General features: G+C 45.0%; 1 protein-coding gene across 5 annotated transcripts in view; it reads left to right on the plus strand.

Annotated features, from left to right (window-relative positions):
* FBXW11 (F-box and WD repeat domain containing 11) overlaps nucleotides 1-12,990 on the plus strand; it is a 98,035-nt gene that overhangs the window by 32,724 nt on the left and 52,321 nt on the right. The window lies entirely within an intron of this gene.

Here is a 12,990-nt window from a genome sequence, read left to right on the forward strand (position 1 = left end):
TGAAACTTGCAGTAGTGTGTTTAATCCAATGTTAAGTCTGCTAAATGTTCTGTGTAACCCTCTGCTTTCCTCCAGCCTGGGTGCCCCACATGGAGGCGTTAGTACCACGGGGGCCCTCCTGAGCAAATGGGCCTCCGGCTGGGCCCCGTTCTGCTCCTCTTTTTCTGCTCTTGCTGTTAATCCTCCCTGCCCCCCCACCTTGAAGCTGTGATTCTCATGTTTAAGAGTTGTGCATGTGCCCAAAAAACCCCTGACATTTTCCATTTGGCTACTTTTAACAGTTCTTTGTTGAGTTGGGAGGGTTTTATAATTAAAGTGGTTGTTTTCCTATTTTGAAACTCATCCTTTTGGCTTGCTTTCTCTCCCTCCTTCAAAAAAGGAGCGGGGGAGAGAATCACTAATGGCAGTAAGCTTCAAATTGAAGTTTATAAAGATCACAGCTTTACGCTGCCAACCACTGTCAGTTCGTGCCGCTTCCCAAAGGCCAGAGCGCACACCTGTCCTCTGGGCCCACCCAGCTTTCCAGGCCGAGGCCGGCAGAGAATTCCACAGATAAAAGTAAAACGTTTTGGGGGGAGTGGGGAGGGGTTGCTCTGGGGAAAAAAAAAAAAGCAAGAAACTGTTAACAGGAGTACAGCTGGACCGATCTCAATGGTTGGGGCAGATTCTAAGAGTGCCAAGGCAGAAGGCATTGTGGCTTTGCGGGGGAAGCTGTGTTTCGAGAAAGCATGTATTTAATTGAGTACGGTTTCAGTGGCAATATTCAGTTTTCATCGCTGCATATTCCAGACAGTTTGATATATCCTTAAAAAGCATTATTAAATCCCTGGCAGCCTGTCCAGGCTGCCCCGTTCTAGGGAAACACAGTAAAAACCAGGAAATGAGTTAGAGGGATATCACTGACGTCAGGAGTGACTTTACTGTTTTCAAGGTTATCTTTCTATTCATGTTCCGGTCTTTAAACGGGGCTGAGCAGCCAGGAAGGAGGAAACCGTCTTTCATATTGGGATTGTGCACTTTATTTACTTGTTGGCAAACATTCTGATTAGCTCTCGTGTGATTATTGATTCAAATTGCTTTCTCTAGGATAATGGTACTGTAATGTCACCAACGTAATTAGAGAGTGAATTCAGGAAAGGATCCAGTTGTCTCAGAGTCCATGTGAAAAGATAGGTGATGAGTCCTAGGCCCAGGGAGTGGCTGTTTTAGGGACACTCCAGTGCCGTGTATATAAATGTCTCTGGAAGAGCAGCTTCTGTGCCTGTGATGAATTTTAACAGAAACGTTGGAGTGGCCGGCATCATTGCATGTGCTCTCCTTGGTGCTGTGTAACAGATATTTGCGTTATAGTAATAGTGTACATCTTTGTCTCTATTTTTCTAAAAGTGCTTATTACTCGAATGTTACAGTTGCTTTTTTAGTGGGCTGACCCAGTTTGTCCCCCCCCTCAGAATTTAAGTAGGGGAGAACTGTACTAGTAGTTGATGAGGTCTAGAAGCACAGGTTCTTCTCATTGCACCCAGTGACAGTGATGGATCGGTGGAAGGTATCACTCTGTGTTTTTGAACAGTGTTGAGAATTCACAAGGTTGGGTGAGTGGGAGGAAGTATGGGTTCCTACCTTGTTGAAAATGGAAACCCAAATGCGTTAAAAATTTGTCTTTGACTCATCGCTCCCAGAGAAAATCATTTAAGAGAAGAAAATGGAAACTTTGCCTTGATTGCATTGAAATAAGGTGGAATACTGCAATGCAAACAGAGCAAATATTGTCTTTCGAGGTGTATAGGGAATTTTGTGCACTTAGCTTTTTATTTCCTCTTCAGTGTATAAAATGAAATACGTACCAAGCTGATTGAAACGAGAAAATCATTACTCTGTTTTGTTCCACTTGTGAATGGAAAGTCAACATGTATTAATGAACCCAGGAGACTTTTTTCTCTCTTCTCATTGGTTTTACTGAGTATTTTTAACATCGGTGTAGCTCCTTTCCATCTCCTGTCTCTAACCTGGGCCAAAATGCAGTGGCTTCTGGGGTTCGAGCTTTCAAAGCAGGCCTGTTCCTCACATGCCGTGTCTTTGGTTTGTCACAAAGACCGCTCTGGCTTGACATTGCGTATACCTCTCAGCGGGCCCGTTGTCCGCAGGCCTCATTCGAGAAGGGCCAGCCCACTGGAGAGCCCACCGGACTGTGCTTCGGCTCTTGAGTTGCCTGAAGGGGTCCCCTGAAATGATCACACTGGACCCCTCGACAGTTGCCACTTTAGCCAGTTAGCCTATTTACGTGGCCGAATTAATGTACTTTCTGAAAAGCAGGACTAAAGATGTGGAAAACTTGAGGCCTAATGCCATTCCTCTAGTTTCTGCCGTTGGTGAGAATGGAAGAGGCTTAAAAAATAAAAGTCGTTTACCTCAATGAAGCTGTTTAAAAAAAAACACAAAAAAACACTAACCACCAGCTGTATTTGGTGCTTCATATACATGAGTTTTGTGATGACCGTGTTGGGTAGGCGATCTTATCCCCACTTTTCAGATGTGAAGGGTGAGTCTCTGGTGACGTGTGTGATTGGCCCCAAGTTAATATTTACTTAGCTGTGCAGTGGTGGGGGTAGCATTTGAGTCCCGGATTTGCCTGATTCCAAAATTCTACCCTGGAATTTTGCCATTTCTAGACTTTTCCATCTTTATTTTGTTTGTGAAATCTATACTGTTGATAAGCTGGTCTACAGCTTGTTTAGTCATTATTTATTTCAAAATTTAAAAAAAAAAAAGAAGAACTACGTGCCAAATAGCTATGGGGGAGAGGGCAGGGAATTGTATTCCCTTTGCCAAAATGAGCCTTCTGAATCTTAAAGCTGGTGAGATTCCACAGTGGCTCTTCTGTAGATTAAATTCCTTGGCCGTTTACTGAGCAGCTGGTATGTGCCAGGGCCTATGCTGTTGCCGACCATATAAAAATGAACGGTACAGACTTGTTATCGGCTCTCAAGGAGTCTGTTGTCATAAGCAGACCTGTGAGCGACAATCCAGGCTGAACCACCAGGTCCAGGGGTGTGTGCGTGTGTGTGCACGCACGATAAAACTCTGAAGTTAGCCAGACCTGTGTGTGCATTTAAAAAAATGTGAACCAGTTTAAACTAGGAGCGAGCCCTCCACATTGTTGGAACAGTTGAACTGGAATATCTGGATGTATGTGGACCGAGCTGAACTGGATCACTATTTCAGGTAGTTCAGATATCCAGGTTCAGCCAGGTGATCGTTAACATCAGATCATCAAGCGTTCAGACCAGGTGCTTGCTGAGACTCTAAGGCTGCTAAGGCACAAGAGTGACACCACTGTTAATAATAGTGTCGATCATTTATTTTCCACCTCTTATGTGTCAGGCTTCAGGCACGAGGTTCTCTCATTAACCCTTTATGGAGAAGCTGTCTATCGTGCCTGTTTTGTGTGTGAAGTTGAATTGACTTGCCTAAGGTTCAGCATTTATTTCAAGCGGCAGAACTGAGTAATGAATCGAGGTTTGGGTGACTGCAGTGCCGGTGTTTTAGTCACCGTGTTGTAGTGACATCACCTTGGCAACTGCCATTTTTAGGCTGAAACCAATTCCTCCTTATTTTTCACGTTAAAAGCTTAAAGCTAGTGTTCCTCCGTGTGGGGGTCCGATGTGAGTGGGCTGGCGGCTGTTTGCAGGGAACGCCTTCGGCCAGCTCCCCGCTGGGGAGAGCGGTACTGGTTTTTCCAAGGGCAGGACTGATGACTTGGAAGGACAGTGCAGGTCATGTGCATCGAGTTTCAGTGCCTCCTTCCTTGCTCCCGGAGAGACAGAACTGGACAGCGGCGTCACTTCTTGGCAGCTGCTTTTCTTATTTCTTTTCCTACTTTCAATATGTACAGTGAGCCGCCGTGGTTTGAGAAAAACTCAGTCAAAACTTACCACGGCTCCTTACGCAAGAGGGTACTTTTTAGAGAAGGGAGAGAGCTGGGTGGAAAGAATCCTGGCTCTGCAGCAGACAGATTTCAGTTCCAGTCTGGCTCCTGCGACTTCGTAGCTCCGACACTAGGCGAGTTACTTTACTCTCCGGAACCTCAGAAGTGGAGGTAGTTTGAGCCGCCCTGCAGGGTTTTGTGGTAAGAGGGTTATGACAGCAACCTCTCTTCTGACTGCCTACTCTTAGGGACAGAAATCTACTTCTCCCATTGCTTGCGCCTACTCTATTCAAGAAGAGGAAATTCCAGTCTTAGATCCTCAGATTTCAGGAGAGGGTGAGGCTAAGAAAATTAAGACCACGGCCCTGGCCAGGTGGCTGTGTTGGTTTGGGTGTCATCCTGAGACACCAAGGTTGCAGGTTCAATCCCTAGTCAAGGCACATATGAGAAGCAGCCAGTGAGTTCACAAGGAAGTGGAACAATGAGTTGATCTTTCTCTCTCCCCCCTCCCCCTAAAATCAATAAATCAATGAATCAAATGAAGTCAGTACTTACAAGAAAAGAACATTAAGACTGTGTGCGGCGTGGCCCCTCCTGCCAGGCGACCCTTCTCCTTTCCCTGGGGGCCTGTCCGCTTCAGGTCGGACGGGCTGTTCCGGTCTCCTTCTCTGCTGACCGTTGGGGTTTTGTTGTTTCTTGTCGATTATCCTGTTGCACTCGGGTCTAATCATGGGAAGGCTTGGAGAATCCTTTTGGGTTGTTTAATGGTGGAGTCTGTGATATTTTGTGAATATTAAAAAGTTACATACTTTCTCTCTGTAAGAAATTTCACAAAATATAGTTACAGAAAAAAACAACCCATTGGTAGTCTGCCCACTGACTGCCACCCAGAGAGACATTTGGTCTGTCTTCCTCCTGCCTGTTAGGCACGGAAGCATCCTTCAAATTGTGCAGGTTCTCTCTGCTGTCGGGTGGCAGTGATTTTTGTAACGGTGGTGGTTTAAATGCCCCGGGGAGTCTCTGAGTTGGACCCAGGAGTCACCAGAGGGCTGAGCATACTGCCCCCGCTGCCGCCTCTCCCAGAACAGCCCTGCGCATGTCTGTTTTATGTAGTAGCGCTCTGAGCATCTTTCACATAAAACTCTTACTCTCATTGACATTTTCATATACACGCAAGATTAAAGACAAAAATACTCAAGTAAACCTTGAGAAGTTTTTGAAATTATGCTGTTGTTATTCTCACTTCAGCCTTCTCCTCTAACTTTGTTTTTTGGGGGCGCATTTTAAAGCAAATGTAAGGTGGCCTAAATAAAAAAAGGAGTTTGTGTCAGCATTTAAAAAGGGTTCAAACAAGGTTTATTTTAAACAAGGTTCAAAGAATTAAAAATCATACAGTTGGTACTGAAAATTATAAAAGACACATAGTTTTCTTCGACCCCAGGTCTTCCCTAATGGTTTCCCACTATAGACAAGGGCTTTAAAAACTACTAATAGAATCATACCATATGTATATTAAAAATAATAATATATTTTAATCATTAACTTCTGTTACTGTTTAATATTCATACTGTATGCATATTAAAATATATATTTTTAATCAGTAACTTCTTCAGTTAATAATACATGTTGATCATTTTTGCATATCAGCATTTAAAACTCTATTATTTTATAGCTATTTAACAGTATTCTGTCATATGACGTCATTTTTTGAAAAAACACAGCCAGTTCCCTATTCAGGGGACGTTGGGCTCCACGTAAGTCAGGTCCCTGCACGGACAAGTTCAGCCCCCCCCCAGCCCTCAGCAGAGGCAAACAGTGAGTTGTCACCACTGCCAGTTGCAGAGACCCCCCCCCCCACTTGGGGCTCACCCCAGGAAACCGCACTTCAGCTCCCTTTACTTCCTGTGTCCACTTCGTGTTGTGCTGCACGCATGTCCTCAGACTCATAAAGTCTGTCTCTCGCACCAGTGGGTCTGTGATCATTTGTGTATGGGAGGGGTGAGGGAGAGGAGCCGCTTGCTTTTTCTCTTTGGAATTACAATGTATGTGAAGAAAAGTGCAGAAGTCGTAAGTGTGTGCAGCTCAGTGGTTAATACCAAGTGCAGGGCAGGGCCTTGTTCATGGCTAAACCGTCCTCACGGGAGGCAGGCCACTTTAGTCCGGGCATCGCCGTGGCTCAGGGCCACTTTACAAAATGTTACATTTTACTTTTAAAGTATTAAAAACAACCTAAAACTAAACTAATGAAAAGTGACTTAGTAACAGGGTGACTTAAGACTTTCTGCCATCATTTTAAATCACTGCATGACGTTCCATTTAATAGTTACATTACTGATTTTAAGAAACCCCCTCTTCTTTATAAAGACTGCTTTCAATTTTTGAAACATTTTAAGTAATGTTGAGTAGAACATTATTGTACCTAAGTCTTTGTGTACGGTGGTTATTTCCTTAGTTAAAAGTATATGCATAATTAAAACACTTAAGGTCCCTGGCCGGGTGGCTCATTTGGTTGAAATAGGTCCTCCTGAATACCAACAGGTTGCAGGTTCGATCCCCAGTCGGGGTACATATGGGTGGGAGGCAACTGACTGATCTCTCCCTCTCTCTCCCCCTCCTGCCCTCCCCCTCCCTCCGCCTCCTTCCCTTCCTCCCCACCCTCTTCTCTGCGCACACACACACACACACACACACACACCCTTCCCCTCTCTCTCCCTCTCAAATCCATAAACATATCCTCAGGTGATGATTTAAATGAAAAAAAAAAAAAAAAAAACAACCTAAGGCTGCTAAATTGTATCTTGGAGAGGCTGGGTCCAATTACACTTCTAACAGCAGTGGGTGCGAGTCCCCTTCCTATGTCCCACATGGCATTGGTGTCATAACCTTGTATTTCTTTGCCATTTTGATGGATGAAGATGTAAAAATAATATAGTGTCATAATATACATTTATTTGCCAGCTAGTGAGATGGAATATACATGCATATTTATTTATTGGCCACTTCTATTTCTTGTTTTATGAGTTATCTCTTCATTCCCTTTTTTCCATTTTTTATTGATGGCTTTTTTTTTAAGAGTATGATTTGTAGGAACTCTTATTGCAGATATTTCCTCCAGTTTGACATTTGTATTTCAGTTTGGTTTATAAGGCTTTTTGTCTTGAAGAAAGTTTTGAAAGGAATTTTACTTTTTATGTAGTCATACTACTTTCCTTTGCCATTCCTCTAGTGGTTTATGGCTTTATTTTTTACATTTAATTCTCACAGTTTGTGGTCCAGTGTCTTGGTGATCCCCTGATTTGTGATCACACACGTGTGTGTCACCTCCCTGCGTCCAGTGACGCCTACTCACCGAGTGTCACTCGAGCTTTGGCTGTGCTTGCCTTCCTCAGTGTCAGCGTCGGTCACCAGCCTCTGGGGGCCTGTGGTCTCCGTGCTGTGCTGTCTTACCTGTGACACTGGTGTCAAAGTGTCTCATTAATGACCACAGACTTTGCAAGCTTGGTGCCAGAGATTCATTGTAACGTTTTTCTAAAAGAGTGATTTTTGTTCTTAATATGAATTGGAAAAGTTCTTACTCATTCCTGTGCCGTAGTTTCTGAAAACAGGGAGACTCAGTGATCAGCAGTAGAACCAGCGGTAGAACCAGCAGTAAAACCCGTACCTTGTTGAGAGTTCCGACGGCGGCATCACGCCTCACGTACAGGCCTGGCGCTCGGGAGATCGCACGCATTCCCGTGGAAGAGGGCCTCAGCCGTGGGAAAGGGACCGCCAGAGACCGGCTTCAGTAACAGTGGACGGTTTCCAGAGCAGTCCGTGTGACGGATGAGGTCCAACAGTGTGATTTGAGGATCGGGAAGTGGGTGAAGTCGTCCTACCACGTTAGGAGACGTCTTTCCTTTTTCAACAAAAATGTTGGTACAGCTCATACTACCCACGTTCGTTGCGTTGCTTGTAGGTTTTAGGTATTTCTGTTGGTTTACATTATTTTGTTGATTAGAGTAACACTTTTTGATTGTAAAAATTTTAGACAGAAAGGAGTACAGAAATTAACCATTCAGCTATAATCTCACTTCATTTTAGTGTCCATTTTTTGTCATTCTCCTTGACATTTCTATGTACGTATTGTATATATTTGTGTTTGTTTCAGCATAGGCTCATGCTCTGTACTGAACTAGAAACCAATTTCTATCAATATAGTTCACATTAGTAAGCTTACACCTTCATTTTTAATAACTGTAGACTCACTGTCTGGGCATACAGTGTAACTTAATCAGTCTCTTATTGATAGACATTTATTTAGGTCATTAAATTTTTGTGTATGCCTATTAATTCATTAGATCATATTTATTCATTGGAAAATTCTGAGGCAAAGGATATGACCATTTTTTAAATGTATTATTATTGTTTTTTAGAGAGAGGGGAAGGGAAGGGGAAAGGGAGGGAGAGAAACATCGATGCAAGAGAGAAACACGGACTGGTGGCCTCTCCCGTGCTCCTCAGCCGGGGACCCAACCCACAGCCTGGGCGTGTGCCCTGACCAGAAATTGGACCAGTGACCTTTGGGTTTGCGGGACGATGTCCGGCCAACTGACCCACACTAGTCAGGGCGGCATGAACTTTCTTCATTCGAAAAGGTTATTCTGATTTACATTATTTATGCTCAGCAATATATGTTTACGATAGTAGAAAACAGGAAGGCACAAAGAAGAAATTGAAAACCAGTCTTCGTTTAACTGATTTTCGTGGGGAAATAAAGAACTAACACGAGTAATGAGTAGAACACATACTGTGTTAGGTGGGAGGAAGTGCTGTGGACTGAAGGCCACTGCGGACTTGGAGACATTCCCTCTCGTGCAGTGGGGAGTCATAGAGAACCTGGGGGGTACTCTGTCTGACCTGTTAGGGGGAGTCGTGCGGCCGTGTGGGTCACAGAATGGAGAGCGAAGGGGGGAGACCAGCCCGAAGGCTGCCCGGGTATTGAGCCCTCTGGAGAAACAGAGCCCCTAGTAGGAGGTAGGGAAACGTATTTTAGAGAATTGGCTCACGAGATTCTGGGGACCTGCTATTTGGAATTTGGGGCAAGTCCACAGGCGGGAAACTCAGGATTTCTGCCTTGCAGGCTCGAGGCGGAGCCTTCAGCCGACTGTTGAGGCCCACCCACAGAGTGGAGGGTGGTCGTCTTTCCCCAGTGTGTGCTGATGTAGACAGTCATCACTGGTATCCTCCCAGCAACACGCAGGCTGGTGCTCAACTAAGAACTGGCCCCACAGCAGGGCCAAGCCGACACGTAGAATTGGCCATCACAGTCGTTGACCGAGAGGCAGCCAGACTTTGGAGTTGGGCATCAGAGATAGGGTCAAAGGCAGTTAGTTCATGAGCAAGTGAAGAATGGAAAGGCGTGTCCCGTTAGTAAAACTGATGCCGGTCTTGTCAGGCTGGTAGCATTTATGTCGCCATTGTCTAACAGGCGTGTAGACAGACACAATTTGGACTTGGGAGTCCCTGGTGTGGTCCGAAGGTGAATGTGTGGTCTGTCTGCTCGCAGACATGACCCTCCGTGTGGGGTCGTTATTCCGTTTAGAGCACTCGTGTGGGAAGCCAGGAGCTCAGGTCGTTGAACGGCTGTGCCAGACACATCTGCACAGTTCTCTCCCAAACCTCACCTTTCTCACCTGCCCGGAAACCTTATCACCCCGTGGCTGCCTGTGTTTTACACGTGAGGAAATTCGGATTCAAGGGCGGGGGGAGCTTGTGGCTGCCTAAGGGTACATGCCTACGGAGAGGCAAGGCCAAGTCTCCGTTCCAGTAGACCTTGCTGCCTCTGGAAGTAGCAGTCACTTTCATAGAGATGATTATTTTAAGTTGTAAACAGAGTTTTCTAAGTATGAGGACAGTTACGCAACAGGAATGCTATTTATGTTACTATGCCAGTAGCCTCACGATCAAATATCTCTTCAGAGGCCTTCTCTGACCGCCCAATCTAAAATAGCTTTCTCCTTTCACTGGGTCCCTTAGCCAGCTTTGCTTTCTTCCTCAGGACACTGAGCACTGCCTGGGGCTTCACCCTGTGTGTGTGTTTTCCTCCGGTCTTTCTCCCTCCCCAGAACCGAGTTCCGAGAGGAAAGGGATCGTTCACCGCGTGGTAAATACGCCGGTTTCTAGAAAAGGTCCTGAGTAAGCGAAAGAGAGTGGACTAGGAGGAGGGAGTGGCTGGCTGTCTCCGTGTCTAAGCTTCCTGAGGATTAAGGGGAGTGGCGGTATTTGCTGTCCTAGCCAGAACTACTTTGGACTGAGTTTTCTGAGTCCAAGTATTCGTGTGAGCTGGAAGAGCATCTTGAGTAAAAAAAAAAATTAAGTTTGCTTTGAAGACTAACTTGTGTTTTCGTTTTGCTTACAAAATACTCTTTTCGATTATACAACGTATGTATATTGTAGAATGTTGGCTAGGAGTGGGAAGGAAAAAGAGAAATAATTTTCAATTTAGGGACTGCCACTCAATACCTTGAGTTTTAGTTTTTCATCTATGCATATGCTTTACTTAGTTGAGAATATTTCATATATGCTTTATATGTATTTATACACACACACACACACACACATACACTGTTGACCCTTGAGCAACACAGGTTTTTCACTGGACAGTTCTACTTATACGTGGATTTTGTCCAGTAAATACTGCTTTCTCTTCATGGTTTGAAGTTCACAGATACACTGGGGCTAACTGTATGCCTTCATCTGCACACATCATTTTCTACGTGGGCCTTGATCATCCTCAAATTTGGGATTTATGGGGGTCCTGGAACCAATCCCATGTGGGTACAATTAAGTTTTGGGGGAGTCAAAAGTTATACATGGATTTTTGACTGTGCCGGGGGGCAGTGCCCCTATCCCCTGCGTTATTCAAGAGCCAGCTGCAGTTTTATAGCCTGTGTTTTACTTTATATGCTTTGTATACTTGTTCAGGATGGTTGAGTTAATAATTTTCTATTCTTAAAAATTCTCATGTGAAAGTACTATATAATGTATTTTTTAACATCCCAAAATTTGTCATTTTTCTGGGTTATTGGAATCTTCATTTTTAATTGTTAAAAAATGAATCGCCGTCTTGGTGCATGACTCTTTGTCTCCACTTTGAGTCATTTAGGACACATTTCTAGGAGATGTACTGTGTATATCTTGTCCAGTTATTTTCCGGAGGGTTTGCATCTCTCACTAGGGTTTGTACACTCACTGGGATTGAACACTATTATTTTGGAAAAGTCTGGCAAGCCTTTTCTACGCGATTCAGCAGGAATTCCAAATTCACGAGCCTCTTTACCAGTGGCAGCTCTCCCTGCAGCGGTGTGTGGGCGGAGTCAGCTGAGGCCTGGCCTGCCCAGTGAGATCTCACACTGCTGGCTTGCAAGGCCAGAAGGAGCTCCAGAGACAGGGAACAACTGTGCCAGCCTGTGCTCCCGGCCGCATTGCCTGGGACCATGGCTAGAGTTCAAAATCGAGATCCTTCAGGTAGAACGAGGTTGTTTAGGGATGACTTAAAGCCCAGAATCACTCGTACGTCGTGTACATATTTACTGACCACCAGCTCTGGGCCGTGCACTCTGCCGTGCTCTGGTGATACCTCGGCAGGCGGATTGCATCTAAAGACTCATCATCCGCCTGTTGCAAGGAACCTTCTTTCTACCCTGTCCTCCCTTTAGAAAACCAGGCATCACTTACTAGAGTCCTTGTAAAATCTCTTACATTAAAGGATGCTTTCTAGTTGTTTAGTTTGGAGTAAAAGGCAAGAGTCAAAGTCTTCATCTTTAAGCCTCCAGGAAATGAAGGAGTAGGGATTAGAGAAATGGTAGGCAGAAGAAACTGTCATCTACCTAGTCAAGTACAGCGAAAAGGCTTTGCCAGAAACAGCGTTGCTGGGGCGATCCGGTAGTGTTCACAGGAAGGGGGTAGATGGATGAACCCGATTTCCAACGGGCAGTGAGTGGCCTGGGGCAGACAAAGCGGTCAGCGCTCGTGTGAGATGTTCACTGAGGTCCTCCTCCGACAGCGGTGGTGAAAAGGGTGCAAAAGATTTTAGCATATTTTTCCTGGGCATGTGATCCCACAGTTTGAAGTGTTGGCTATTAATGTGAACCAGCATTGAAAGATTGCTTTTTATTTATTTTGAGGCAGTCTCAGGCTTAGTTGTAAGTACAGTACCAAGAGATATTTGACTCCCAAATAACTGGAATGTGAAGTGGACTGGATGCTTCCTCCAGTGTTTTAATATGTATTGTGTACAAAGGAGGGTGTTTTACATAATGACAAGATGAGAAACAAGTCAGTAAATGACCATTTCTACGTTTCTGCCATCCAGTCCACAGTGACTGTCCGGTCCTGTTGGAAGTCCCAATGGTGTCCTTTGTAGCACAGGTGTCCAGTTCGGAATGATGCGTTGTCTTTACCTGTCATACTTTAATTTCTTTCAACCGGGAACAGTTTCTCAGTCTTCACTGAACTCGGGTGGTCTAGACACCTGACAACAGACCTGTTACTTTGTGGCCAGCCCGTCAGGTTACATGTCTAGAGCTTCCTCGTGGTCAGATTTCGGTTATTCCTCTTCCATGGGAATGTCACAAAAACAGTGCTGTGTTCTCGCGGCTGGTGCGTGATTTCGACTTGTCTTGTTGCTGATGGTCCCTCTGCCTCCTTGAGTTACAAGGTATCTAGCAGCTGTCTCAGCTGCAAGGGTACGCTTTTTCCCTTTGTAATGAAGGTGGTTGGTTTGTTTTGTGGAGAGGTCTGTTGAAGCTGCAAATGTTTTCTTTTCACTAAAATGTCATTTTATTCATTTGGTCTGTGAGTATAGACTTGTGGTTTCCTACTTTATTCAGTGGGACATAATTTGTATTTATCATTTGTTTTGATGGGCACAGTTTGTCCACTGGGTGCCCTTTCAGCCGGCTCCTGGCTCCTCGGGGCCTGTCCTCAATTCCTTAATCACTTCCTTTCTGCGGGACAGAAATGCTCCAGGCTCATCCCTCCGTTCCCCACACTCAGCCTTGGAGTCACTGGTCCCCTGCAGGCCC

This window comes from Artibeus jamaicensis, unplaced genomic scaffold (assembly GCF_021234435.1).
Source record: "Artibeus jamaicensis isolate MK-2021 breed Jamaican fruit bat unplaced genomic scaffold, CSHL_Jam_final scaffold_3151, whole genome shotgun sequence".
NCBI classification, from domain to species: Eukaryota; Metazoa; Chordata; class Mammalia; order Chiroptera; family Phyllostomidae; genus Artibeus; species Artibeus jamaicensis.